The sequence below is a fragment of the Suricata suricatta genome, chromosome 3, assembly GCF_006229205.1.
Source record: "Suricata suricatta isolate VVHF042 chromosome 3, meerkat_22Aug2017_6uvM2_HiC, whole genome shotgun sequence".
NCBI lineage: Eukaryota > Metazoa > Chordata > Mammalia > Carnivora > Herpestidae > Suricata > Suricata suricatta.
Genome location: NC_043702.1, coordinates 101,196,622 through 101,210,269, shown reverse-complemented (window position 1 = coordinate 101,210,269; position 13,648 = coordinate 101,196,622). Strand labels below are relative to the sequence as shown.

Below are 13,648 nucleotides of genomic sequence, written 5' to 3'. Positions count from 1 at the left end.
GCCTGACCCTACTTTTTTCCCAATTCTGTGTTTTTTTGTCTGGTCAGAATGGTGAAGCACAAAACTTCAGCCAGGTCTCTACCTGAACAGGCATGAGACCACCCTCTTGAGGGAGATTTAGAGGACACATTGGCTCATCTGTCTTCATTATTTGGGCTTCAGTGGGAGTTCACCTCAATGACTTTATCATCATTCTCAAACCTGACATCGCCACCTCCCTTCCTCTTGTTGGTAATAGTGAACTTTAAAACATCCGTGATTCCCATTTAGTTAGGGTGATATCACAGAATCCTCAAGATACAAGATAGAAGGTAAATGGTAACTCTAAGACTAGGTGAAAATCTGTGTCAAATAAAAGCTGTTCAATTTTCAAGAAACACCAGCAAATAAAGACACACCACTTTTCAGCACTGCTATGTTTCAGAGGTTAAACTGAGGGGTCAACCAGACAGGCATGATAAGTGAGTGGGAAGTGGAGTGGGAGTTGGGACAGCCCTTTCTCAAGGGGCCGCTGCCCCGACCCAGCTGAAGGCTCATCATTCCCTTCCCAGGATGAAGCCTAGCTTCCCAGGATTTCCAGTTTTTCAATAAATGTATGTAATTTTGGTTTGGTTTGAAAGATGAAATCTAACTATTTTGAAATGTTTTGGGATGATTTTAATATAATGAAATGTTGTGCAAATACAATACTGCTGTTGGCCTGTGTTCCCTAGTGTAGCTGAAGCATTGGACTTCTTCAAGAATCTTAGATCAACAGCAAGGGTTGAGGCATCCTGTATATGATAGAAGATCCATGAGCCACTCTATCTGGGTAATAAAATGTGTTTTGTTAGAGGGGGTGCCTGAGTGGCTCGGTCAGTTGAGCATCCAACTTTGCCTCAGGTCATGATCTCACGTTTGTGGGTTTGGGCTCTGTGGTGACACCTCAGAGCCTGTAGTCTGCTTCAGATTCTGTGTCTCCTTCTCTCTCTCTGCCCCTTCCCTGCTCGTGCTCTGTCTCTCTGTCTCTCAAAAAAAATAAAATGTTAAAAAAATTTACTGTGTTTTGTTAGATATAGAATTAAAACTGTTTTGTATGAAGTTCTTTTAAAAATTGCTAACATCTTCTAAAAAGCTACTCTATTAAAGACAAAACCTAAGGCTTCTTATGTAATTTAATTCTCCCAGCCACCCAAGAGGCAGACCTTATTATTTTTATTTTACAGGTGAAGAGACTGAGAAACTCTAAGAAGGTAAGTAACTTTCGTAACATGTTGTACTGGCATTTGAATGAAAGTCATGTTTGAGTCTATACCCTTTACCCCAGACCTGATTAACTCCGAGTTGTTACTGATATTTTCTTAATCAGTAATCATTACCATGTGCCTGCACCTCCCTTATCCCAGAGAAAGCATTAGATATTCCTGTCATGTCTGGCCTGGAAGGGAGGAGCCCAGTGATAAGATCAGGCTCCCAAATGTTTGAGCAAGGTCTACATGTATGGAATTTAAGAGAAGTTATTTCCATTTTGTCTCTTTTATTGAACTCTTTTTTTGTGTGTCCACACTAGGACTTAGAACGAATGGTGTCTGATTTTTCATTTCCCTTAATGTAAACCTATGAAAATATGAAAGTATTCCCCCAAAGGGCAGAAGAATTCCCAACAGCACAGTCACCTGAATAAATTCAGGGATCTTTGCCTCAGTGTTGATGAAAGTCACTGATGCTTCCACCACAGGTCTGGAAACAGCTGTGAAGACAAGCAGAGGAAAGAGGCAGTGCTGAACTCAGAGTACTAAAGTCTCAGTGGTCAGATTTTAGTCATCACTGGGGAAATGGGGAGCATGCACCTTTCCTGGACACCTCAAATCATTCCACTGAGGGGGGGGGGAGGGGTTTCTTCTTGCATCCAGACATGTGAGTCATGAAGAGGAAGTGGAGGGAGTCCAAGAAGACATCCTGAGCACATGGTAGGGTGACAGTGTTTTCAAAGAGGACTGAGCATGTCGTGTGATTTCATAGAAAGAGTCAGTTCCTCTGACCTACTTCTGTCATTGACTACTATAGGACTTTTTATAAGAACTCAGTCTTCTCTCTGTTTATTGAGAGAGGATAAAAATACAAATATACATAAAACAATAATAGCAGTAACAGCTACATTCGCTGAAATAATAATTGCAAATTACCTGTCACTTTGTTTTTTTTAACTTGGTTTTTGGTTTTATAATGTTTATTATTTATATCTGAGAGAGAGAGAGAGAGAGAGAGAGAGAGAGAGAGAGAGCCCATGCAAGTGAGGAAGGGCAGAGAGAGAGGGAGACACAGAATCCAAAGCAGGATGTAGGCTCTAGGCTCTAAGCTGTCAGCACACACTGCAAGACTATGACTTGAGCTAAAGTTGGACACTTAACCGACTGAGCCACCCAGGTGCCCCATAAATGACCTGTTACTTTGTATGAATTACCTTAATGGTATCCATGAAAATAATGTATATTTCTCTATTCTTTTTCCATTAAAGTATGGTTGACATATAATATTATAATACTTCCAGGTGTACAACATAGTGATTCAACATTTATATATACTACAAAATGATCACCATAAGTCTCATTACTATCTGTGACCACACCCAGTTATTATGTCATTGAATGTATTCTCTAAGCTGTACTTTACATCCCTGTGATTTCATTATTTTCTTTTTTAAATTTTTAATATTTATTTCTTTTTTTGAGAGAGAGAGAACACAAGTGGGAAAGGGTCAGAGAGAGAGGGAGAAAGAGAATCTGAAGCAGGCTCCAGGCTCCAAGCTGTCAGCACAGAACCCGATGTGGGGCTGGTACCCATGAGCTGTGAGATCATGACCCAAGCCAAAGTCAGATGCTCAACCGACTGAGCCACCCAGGCACCCCTAACTGGACGTTTGTACCTTTCAATCCCCTCACCTATTTTGTCTCTCACCCATTCTCCTGTCTCTGGTACCTACCAAATTTTTCACAGTATTTATGAATCTGTTTCTGTTTTGTTTTGTTTGTTTTGTTTTTTATAAGTAAAATCATACAATATTTGTCTTTCTCTGACTGACTTATTTCACTTAGAATAATACTTTCTAGATCCATCCACGATGCTGCAAATGGCAATATTTTGTTCCTTTTTATGATGAGTAATGTTCCGTTCATCTATCAGTGAACAATTAGGCTGCTTCCATATCTTGGCTATTGTAATTATTCTGCAGTGAACATGGGTGTGCATATATCTTTTTGAGTTAGTATTTTGTTTTTGTTTTTGTTTTTTTGGATCAATACCCAAATTGCTGATTGCTGATTTATATGGTATTTCTATTTTCAATTGTTTGAGAAAATTCCATACTATTTTCCATAAGTGACTATACCAATTTACATTCCCACCAACAGTGCACAAGTGTTTCTTTTTCTCCATATCCTCACCAACACTTATTATTTCTTGTCTTTCTGATACTAGCCATCCTGACAGGCATGAAATGGTATTCCAACATGATCTTGTTTGGCATTTCCCTAATGATTTCTGATGTTCACACTGTTTCATGTGCCTAATGGCCATCTGTATGTATTCTTTGGAAAAATGTCTATTCAGGTCCTTTGCTCACTTTTTAATTGGATTGCTTGTGTGTGTGTGTGTGTGTGTGTGTGTGCGCACGCGCGTGTGTGTGCGCACATGCACATATTGAATTGTGTGAGTTCTTAATATCATTTCAATATCAACTCCCTATGAGATATGTCATTTACAAATATCTTTCCACATTCACTAGGAGGCCTTTTCATTTTGTCAATGGTTTCCTTTGTTGGATAAAGCTTTTTAGTTTGATGTAGTCCTAATTGTTAATTTTTGCTTTTGTATCCCTCACCTGAGGAGACAATACTTCAAAAAAACTATTGCTAAGACTGGCATGGAAAAGTTTACTGCCTATATTCTTTTAGGAGTTTTTTGGTTTCACATCTTACATTTGGGTCTTTAATACATTTCCCTTTTATTTTTACATAATGGTGTAATCAAGTGTTCCAGTTTCATTGTTTTGCATGGAACTATCCAGTTTTTCCATATCACTTATTGAAAAAACTATATTTTCTCCATTGTACATTATCCCCTTAAATCATTCTTTCTAGTATATAAGAGGTATAAGGGGTTGCATTACTGGCCCAAAATTAAATAACAAAGTTAACTACAAACTCATAGTCTTTTGACTCAGCTGGCCATTAACATTTCTTCCAGATCTTTATAGAGTTCCATTTCCTCTACCACCTAGCCAATGTTCATTTCATTTCTGTTAAAATGTGTGTTTTTTCTTCCTGAGAGTCATTACGGTGTTCTCGAAAGATGATTAATAGCAATTTAATAAGGTACGTAGTACCAATCTACAATTCCAATACACACACACAGACACACACACACACACACACACCTTTAGATATATTCATATCTAAATGCATCTTTGTTTAGTCCAGAATGCAGAACAGAGTGGGTGACCCCATATATTTTGGTTAAATTTTGATTATTTGATGCAACTGAGTAACACCTTGATTCACTCAGTAGCAAACACACTCATGTGCTCCTCAGGTATTGATGCTCAGTTGCACTTCTTTTATGGCCTGTTTCCAGCCTCACTTTGCTCCTTCAAACAGTTTTTTCTAGAATCATCTGAGTGTTATGAGTCCACACCATAGGCAGCTTCGTGCAGGAACAGGGTGTCACGTCAGAGAGGCTGTACAGATGTGCCCTCACAGAGCAGTTAGCTTGGACCAAAATACCTGTGGTAAAATGTCCCATATGGAAAAATAAAATCCCTCAAAGAATCAATAAACAAGGCCTGGTATTGAAACCTTCATGTGATTAAAAGCAATTTGTGGTCTATGGCTTGAGTCTCTTCTGTAGTTCATTTATTCTGCAGAAGTCACAGCAAGTTTAAAATATGCTTTCACTTAAAGTAATTAAGCAAACATACACAGGCACTTAAGGAATAATGAGAGGTAAACAGTAATGTTTTCTTTTTTTTCCTAGTGATTTCAACAGCTATTATTCATACATAGTTACATAACATTTGGGAGCTGGCTTTGAAATATCTAGTTTGTTCTTTGTGCATTTGTTTGTTAGAAAATGAGAGCACAGAGATAGATGATAGATGGATGGATAGGTAGGTAGATAGAGAGATAATACATGGATGGATGGATGCATAGATAGATAGACAGACAGACAGACAGAGGGAGGGAGTGGGGGAGTAGACAGAAAAGCGACCCTTTGTGGAGTCATAAAGCATATGCCAAAATAAATAACTGGATCCAGCATCTCTTTTGAAGTCCACACTCCTCACGCCCTCCTCTCCAGGTGCTCTCAACTCTCCCAGCTTTCCAAGCCTGCTTGTGCATCTCCGCCAGGAAGACCGCATTGCCACAGCTTCGTCTGCAGGCATGAGAGACTCTTGTCCTTCACTCCCAGCGTTCCTTTTGCTTTTGATGATTGGCTAATCTTTCAGGACTCGATTTGAAGTGATCTTTTCCAGTCTGGGCCAGGCACAGTGCATCTCTTCCAAGGTTTCACGGGCATTAGTTGAGCCTGTGGGCAGTCACTATACAGTACGTGTTTTCTTGTCTGGGTTGTTGGGGGTGACCTGTGGGTACTGACCATGAGGTCATCTTACTCTTTTGTCTATTTTGTTTCTTTTTACCTTGGGATTTACTTACAGCTCTCTAGCACAGGAGGTAAGCTCTAAAGAGTACGTGTTGAGTGAATACAGGAAGGAAGAGTGAAGGAATCCATAGCCTCATTGCAGAGACAGAGTGGACAAACAACAGGACGTGATATCACAAACTCTCTAAGCCCCCATGGAAGAGGCATCTCAACCCCAGCATCAGAGACATCACTCCTGTATTCACCCCCATTTTACCAGGTGAGCTGCTCACCTCCAGCCCTCAGGAATGGGCTCAATATTGGTTTCTGCTCCAATAAGACATACAATATAGGGGTGCCTGGGTGGCTCCGTTGGTTGAGCATCTGACTTCATGATCTCAAAGTTTGTGGGTACAAGCCCTGAATTGGGCTCTGTCTGACAGCTCAGAACCTGGAGCCTGCTTCAGATTCTATGTCTCCCCGTCTCTCTGACCCTCCCCTGATCGTGCTGTGTCTCTCTCTCTCAAAAATAAATAAACCATTAAAAATTTTTTTAAAAAAGAAATACAATGTAATATAAAAGGCATGGAGACACCATCATTTAACAGAGGGCCACTGTGGCTTGAGGAGAGGATGGAGAGATGACCACATGGGGACAGTTTCTGCCATCCAGCCTGAGAGAATACATAGGATCGAAACACAGGGAGGAAAACACAAAAGGGACAGAGAGGAAGAAAGGCATGTCACATTACAAAGGGGAGAAAAACAAGTTTGGAGTGTGGCAGAGGGACATCTGGCTGGCACTCATGCTGCATATCTGCATCCTAAGGAGGACTAGGAGGGTCTCTACCAACCATGAACATTGTCCTTCTGGTTATTTCAAGCTGACAATGGTTTCCAAGAGGGTACCGAAGGTTTCTTGTTACACGAATCAGTTAGTCACCCTTGTGCTCACAAGCCCAGGGCAGGTAGGAGTCAGGGTAGTATAGGGTTAATTAATATTAAGAATATAAAGCAGGGCACTTGGGTGGCTCAGTCGGTTGAGCATTTGGCTTTGGCTCAGGTCATGATCTCATGGTTTATGGGTTTGAGCCCCACTTCAGGCTCTGTGCTGAGAGCTTGCTCAGAGCCTGGTGCCTGTCTTTGGATTCTGTTTCTCCTTCTCTCTCTGACCCTCCCCTGCTCATGCTGTGTGTCTCTTTCTCAAAAAATAAATTAAAGAACATTTTTTAAAAATTTTTTAAAAATATATAAAGCAGGACTTTTGCTGCATGAATTCTGCCTCTCACTCTTTCTTTCCCCAGTTTCATATGGGGGAAATTATATTTGCCTAGACATGGGCACGATAGCCAAATGGAAACTGAAAAAACAATCTAACAAACATAACCACTTTCTCTTAGTGGCTGGGTCAGAGCATGATGGCTACCATGGGACAACTCTGGTGGCTCTGTCCCCCTCAAGCATCCCCTCTGCCCCCACAGTCCTCAGAGCTTAGCTTCAGGAATGTATGTAAGGCTTTTATTTTCTTTTTCTCAGATCTACAAGAGCTAGATGTAAGCAACTGTCTCCCAGGTAAATGGCGCTGGGACAGGCTCCGCAGGTGTCTTGGCTCCAGCGGGTGGAGAGTCTAGAGCAGGAAGTACACATTTAGCTGGGCACTCCAGGCACAGGCTCCCCGAAGTTTCCTTTTTGCAGAAGCCAAGGAACACAAGGAGGGAAACACAGAAGGCCAGAAGTGAACGTGAAGGTCAGCTTTCGCCATTGGCTTCTCTTATGAGGTCCATCTACAAGAGACTAGTATGTGGCCCTGTGTCTCAGGATCTGCCCATTCAGATTAGGAACTCTTCCTTCTTTGGGTCAGATGATTAAGAGAGTAAATCACAGGGCAGTAAAGTTTCTCATGTTTTTCCCCCCCCAAGGATTCAGGCAGAATGTGAAGGGGGGGGAACATCTTTTAGCCAGAATTTAAGAACTTATGTTCCTGAAGTGTAACATTCAGAAAACAAAAGAAACTTCCTTACAGAGTGATTGAGGAAGCTAAGTGAGGTAATTTATGGAACAGCTGTAATCTGAATCCCACAAATGTTGATCTCGTGGCCACACACAGCTAGTATCTCAGGTTGATGCCTGTAACTAGTATTGACACTTAATCTTCTTTTTTTCTTAGTTTATTTTTACTTATTTTGAGAGGGATAGAGAGCATATAGAGAGAGAGGGAGAGAGAGGATGCTAAGCAGACTCCATGCTATCAGCCCAGCTCCAGATGTGGGACTTGAATTCACAAACCCTGAGATCATGACCTGGGCTAAAGTCAGCCAAACGTTTAACCAACTGAGCCACCCAGGCATTCCAGACCCTTAACTTCCAAGGTGTATCACCACTGCTCATTTATAATAGCTTGAGTGAAAAAAATAAAATGAATGAAAAACCCTTGGAATTGTTAACTACGTAGTCAGTGGTACTGACTCTCAGGGCTGGAGGACACACACAACATAAACGGGCATCAAGAAAATGGAGCAAAGGACCATGAGATCTGTGTAACATGATTGTGGCTCATACTTGCTAAATAAAATAAAGGCAAAGCTGTCACATGACTATGATGGGGATATACTTTCCAAAACAAAGGTGATGGCAGTCTCACTGTTTTCTATAAAGGGCCACTTGAATTGAGGACATCATGGAGGCCACCATAAACCAGCAGAACATTCAGGAAGAGCTTGGGCTAAAAACCAGAAAACTGCTGCTCTGAGGACCCAAAGCCATTTAGTCCAGTAGAGAAGCGCCTCTTTTCAGATGTAAAGCTACCATAGAGACCACAGAGGCCACGTTTCCCCATTTCTCTGAGGCACAAGAGCTGAAATCGATGGCTGGATGCAGAAACAACATGTCGGTCCACCTATTAGAAAGAAGATTTTAACACTGTGGCCCGTCCAATAAATGGGGTTGGCTAGCTGACAAAATTATGAGCTTCCTACCATGGAACCCAGACGTGTAGCCATAGTCCCCTCTCTGCCTTAGCCACTGAAGATGCGGTCCCTAAGACACAGGAAAACACCTGAAAATGGTTCTAATAGAGAAAGGAGGGGACATGAGTGTAAAAAACAGGCACATCCATTTTCCATTTCAGGCCTCATATTAAAAATATTTATATATATTTAAAGGAAAAGTTTATTTACTGCCTCAAATATATTAAGAATCTATATATGTACTTTCAACACTGTGGGGCTACATTAGGGAAATTAGTCAGAACACACTTCTCATCAAGTTTACAGCCCTGTAGAAGAAAAGCACGTTCATAAATAATGACATGCAGAGTGACAAGAATGCAGGGAACATAAAGTCCTCTGAGAACGAGACTTTCCATAAGAATGGACACATCCGCCTGTGTTTTCCTTATAATAAAAAAAAAATGAGGGAACAAAAACTAAGGCATCTGAAAGAAATTGTTTCTCATTTTCAAGATAATAAATGAAGAACAAAGCAGGCTGGATCAGACAATGAAAAAGAAAAACAGAATTTTAATGTTTTTTGTTCCATCTCTCTCATGTTGTAAACTTTCCTGAATCTCTGGTTTGGGCTGGACACACGAGGAAACATTTGGGCAGTTATTCCAAATACCTCTCAATTAAAGGTCATTTTTATTTAGGGTAAAACAGGCTTACTGAAGAAATATTAGAAAAATTAAAATAAAAATAAATCATTCTAATGAACCCATAACCACCATTATTATGTTTATGCTAAAAATACAACCTTTTCAATGTCTATGAGCATAAATAAATATGCATATAGATACATATATACAGCTGCCAGGAATACTGAATTATTATTATAATATATAATATAATATGAAATATTGTTATAATATATAATATAATATATAATTTAATAATTAGTTATTCATTAATAATTTTAAACCTTCTATGTGGCAGGATTCACACATGTACAGAAATACCTTTCTCCATTTAATAACAATTCCTGGTGACATCACCCTTCATGTTTTATTCCTTTGTTGGATGCCCTATAATATATTTTTAAAAACTTCATTTATTGGGCATAATTTATTTCCAATGTATTATTACAAATAATGTGATAATGCACTACCAATAAGTAGACATATTTCAAGTTATAAATTTTTTCACTTGTACATGGAAGTATAGATGAGTGCCTTGTTCTGCACTATTTCTATGATGTTTTCTTCCTGTATCCCAGGGAAAAAATGGCAATGCTGTACCACTTACATTTCTTTATTTTCAATTACTGTGTTTCTATATGTTTACTAACTGTAGATACATGCACTTATTTCTTTTTTAAAATCATCTCCTTATGGAATGCTTTCTTTTTCTTATTTGTTGACAGAGGCATGTTTACACATACTTCTCAGCATTGATTTTTAGTATTTTTTAACATTTTTTTGTTATTCAGACTCACTTAAGTTTTATGCAATTAAAACTATTAATATTTTCCATATGACTTCTATTTTGGTGTTATGTTTTGAAAAGTTCTCTCTAATCAACCCAGTTACAGATATATTGCTAGAGTATTTTGTAATTCCATTTTACATTAAAAACTTTAGGGCATTTTGCCTTTGTTTTGGAGTTGTGTAAGATTGAGTACCCTATGTAATATTTTTAGGCAATTAACTCATTATCCAGTCATAAATTTTTGATTTCATTATTTGGGTTCTAAATTGAGACTCTTTATTGGAGACCCCTAATGTTAGGTACTGAGAATAGAATAATGAGAAAAAAATAGACAAAATTATATTCTCACAGAGCTTCTATTACAGTAAGAGAAACAAATATTAAATAAATTCTTACTAAAATATTTATGGAAAACCATGGAGAATAGCCTCGGTTTGGGAAATGGGTAAAGATTAAATAGAAACCTTGCATGGAGGGGCGCCTGGGTGCAACACCCCACTTCAGCTCAAGTCATGATCTCACAGTTCATGAGGTCAAGCCCTACATCAGGTTCTGTGCTGATGGCTCGGAGCCTGCAGCCTGCTTCAGATTCTGTGTCTCCCTCTCTCTCTGACCCTCCCCTGCTTGTGCTCTCTCTGTCTCTCAAAAATAAATAAACATTAAAAAAATTTTTTAAAGAAATCTTGCATGGAGATGTGGGCAGAAAAACAATTTTACAGAAGAAATAATACCCTGTCCACAGTTCTGGTGTAGGCTGAACGTGCCTCCTTAAAAGAACTGAAAGAAATCCTCAAATGGCTTGAGTCTGGAAGGTAAGAAGCCACTCATATTCTAACATATCTGGGTCCCTTCCAAACAGGGCAAAGCTAATTCCACGACCCTTTAAAAAGAAAGATATCAGCTACCCTGATAAGGGTTTTCTGATAAGGATATAAGGGCTTTCTCTTACAGATAAATTTGAAAATAATTTTCTAAATGTCAGAGAGATATTTTGATTAGAATTTCTTTTAATTAAAATAATAAACTGGAGATTGTTTTATTCAATGGAATGATTACTTGTAAATGTTTATTTATTTTGAGAACGAGAGAGAGAGAGAATGAGAGGGCAAGCACACATGAGCAGAGGAGGGGGATAGAGAGAGGGAGTGAAAGAATCCCAAGCAGGCTCAACACTGTCAGTGCAGAGCCCAGCATGGGGCTTGATCCCATGAACCATGAGATCATGACCTGAGCTGAAATCAAGAGTCATATTCTTAACTGACTGAGTCACCCAGGTGCCCCTGGCATGAATTATTTTTAATTGGATGAATTAAAAGTGTCTTTTCTTATATTAAATTCATACCTCTTGTGTTTTACCTGTATGTGCATGTGGGTGAGCATGGGAATATGTGGGTTGTTTTGTTGTTGTTGTGACTTTTGTTTTTTAGTGTGACTTGGTTTGCCAAGATTTATTATGAAGACTACTGCGCAGTTTCCAAAGAAGACTCTTTGATTTAGTTGCTTAGCTAAGTATTCTGTCAATAGAACCCTTGCCTGGAGGGGTGCCTGGGTGGCTCAGTCAGTGCAGCGCCCCACTTCATGGTAGTTCTGGCGTCACAATGGGCAAAAGTTACCAAAAAGTGAGTTTATGGGAGATTCAGAGACTGCAACCATTGGATGAGAGACTACAGTGCTGTTGTCCAATTGGTTTAAATGAAGCTCTTCTGAAAGAACATCAAGTATTGCTTCAGGTCAATTAGGCTTTAAACACAACTTTTCCATGGAGAAAGGAGCTGGCTTACCTAACTTGAATGTTCAGTATGAACACAAGAAATTTTAGAACACTAAATAGTTTTAATAAATGAGATACCAAAGTAAAAGTTAAGGAGATCTTAGGTTCCCTTTGTCTTAACGTCTTGGCACCAGATATTTGGTTAGTCCAAGATACATGTCCTAGCCGTACTCTAAGAAAATAGTTGGTCTTTGTGCAGGCAGGGAGGATATCCACAATGAAGTCTTTTTTATGATGTATATTTTCATGTTTTCCTTTTTTGAGGTAATAAGGTGGATCTTTTCATCTTAGTTTTTCTACCACACTACTAAGAAGTGATTAGCCCACCTTAATGGGGCTCAGGTATAAGTAAAGTCCAAGCAAGTCAGAAAGTCATGTTATAGGCATTTCCAGAGAACCAGTAATCACACCAATGTGATTCCTTTGTTATAAAGTGATCTGTATATTGTATTGTTTTTCCTATTGCTCTTACATACCTACTCCCAGTGTGTCTTTTGAGAGCTGTCTCCAGGAGGTATCAATTCTTTGGCTCATTGAACACATTAACAGGGCAGTTTCTTCCTCTCCAAGGGAACACCCTTCAGGCACAAAGATACACTACTTGCAGCTGAAATTCAGTAGAGCACACTGCAGAACTGGAGGGTTGTGGAGATGGGAGTATGACTGAGTCTGCTCCCGCCAACACTAATCTTCCCATGCAATGAACAAATCACCAGCAAAGTGTTTTACAGTTTCTTTCAAACTTGTCTTTACTACAAATACTATATGTCAAATTTACAGTCTCCATATTGTTAAAATTATTTCCATCATTTTAATGACCACACAGTGTCCTTTTGGATTGCTTTACTAGAACTCATTTTGCTGTGTTTGTCCCCTAGTGTGTCATCACAGCAAAACGGTGTGCTGGGATCCTTTTCCAGGTGAGTTCCCAAAGGGTGATCAATGTTTATTGTTTGTGTGTATTTTCATGTCAACTAAGGATACACTCTTAAAACAGTATCCTAGATGGAGCAAGGAGCTAAACACAAGAAATTGATAAACCAACATCAATCAGATACTAATGAAAAAGCACGTATTTATTAAAGCACTTGAAGATTTTTGCCTGAGGACTACAAACAAAATGCACATCAAGAAATAAACTCGGGGTGTCTGGGTGATTGAATCAGTTAAGTGATCGATTCTTAATCTTGGCTCAGGTCATGATCTCAGGGTTGTGAGATCATGTCTGCATTGGGCTCCATGCCAGGTGTGGAGCCTGCTTAAGGTTCTCTCTCTTCTCTCTGTTAAAAAGAGAGAGGAAGAGGGAGAAGAAGAGGGAGAGGGAGAGAGAGAGAGAAAGAGAGAGAGAGAGAAACTCTTCTGCTCAAAAAAGAACTGAGATAGACTGACCAAACAAAAAGCATAAGAAACATGGAGTTAACCAACCCCTTCAAATTTCCAATCTCCTAAACTATAGAGAAACACACATGTTGAGCACGAGTAACTGGAACATCCTCTTGCCATGCATTTTCTTCTTTTTTTTTTTTTGGCCTCAACTTTAGAGTTGACAGTATAAATTCCAGTTTATGGCATATAATTCTCATCAGTTTGTGGAAAAGCTCATTCCTTTCTGTATGTTTTTTGCTATTGCTTATCCTGGGTCCTGTTCTACTCCCCCACGTAGGCACCTAATCTAATGTGTTTGTCACACATCTTTGGATATGTATATACCTTATGAAAATACAGTGGTCCTTTTCTATGTGGTTTTAGGTTACTCATATGGTATTGTGCTATGGATGTGATGTGTGTGTGTGTGTGTGTGCGTGCACGTGTGTGTGTGTGTGTGTGTGTGTGTGTGTGT

The 13,648-nt window shown here is 39.4% G+C and overlaps 1 long non-coding RNA gene across 1 annotated transcript; it reads left to right on the top strand.

Annotated features, from left to right (window-relative positions):
- The first annotated feature begins 5,333 nt into the window (after window positions 1-5,333).
- Window positions 5,334-12,711, top strand: LOC115286562. The gene is made up of 3 exons (XR_003906131.1): window positions 5,334-5,582; window positions 5,693-5,896; window positions 12,687-12,711. It is a non-coding gene; the product is annotated as an uncharacterized LOC115286562 (long non-coding RNA).
- The last annotated feature ends 937 nt before the right edge of the window (window positions 12,712-13,648 follow it).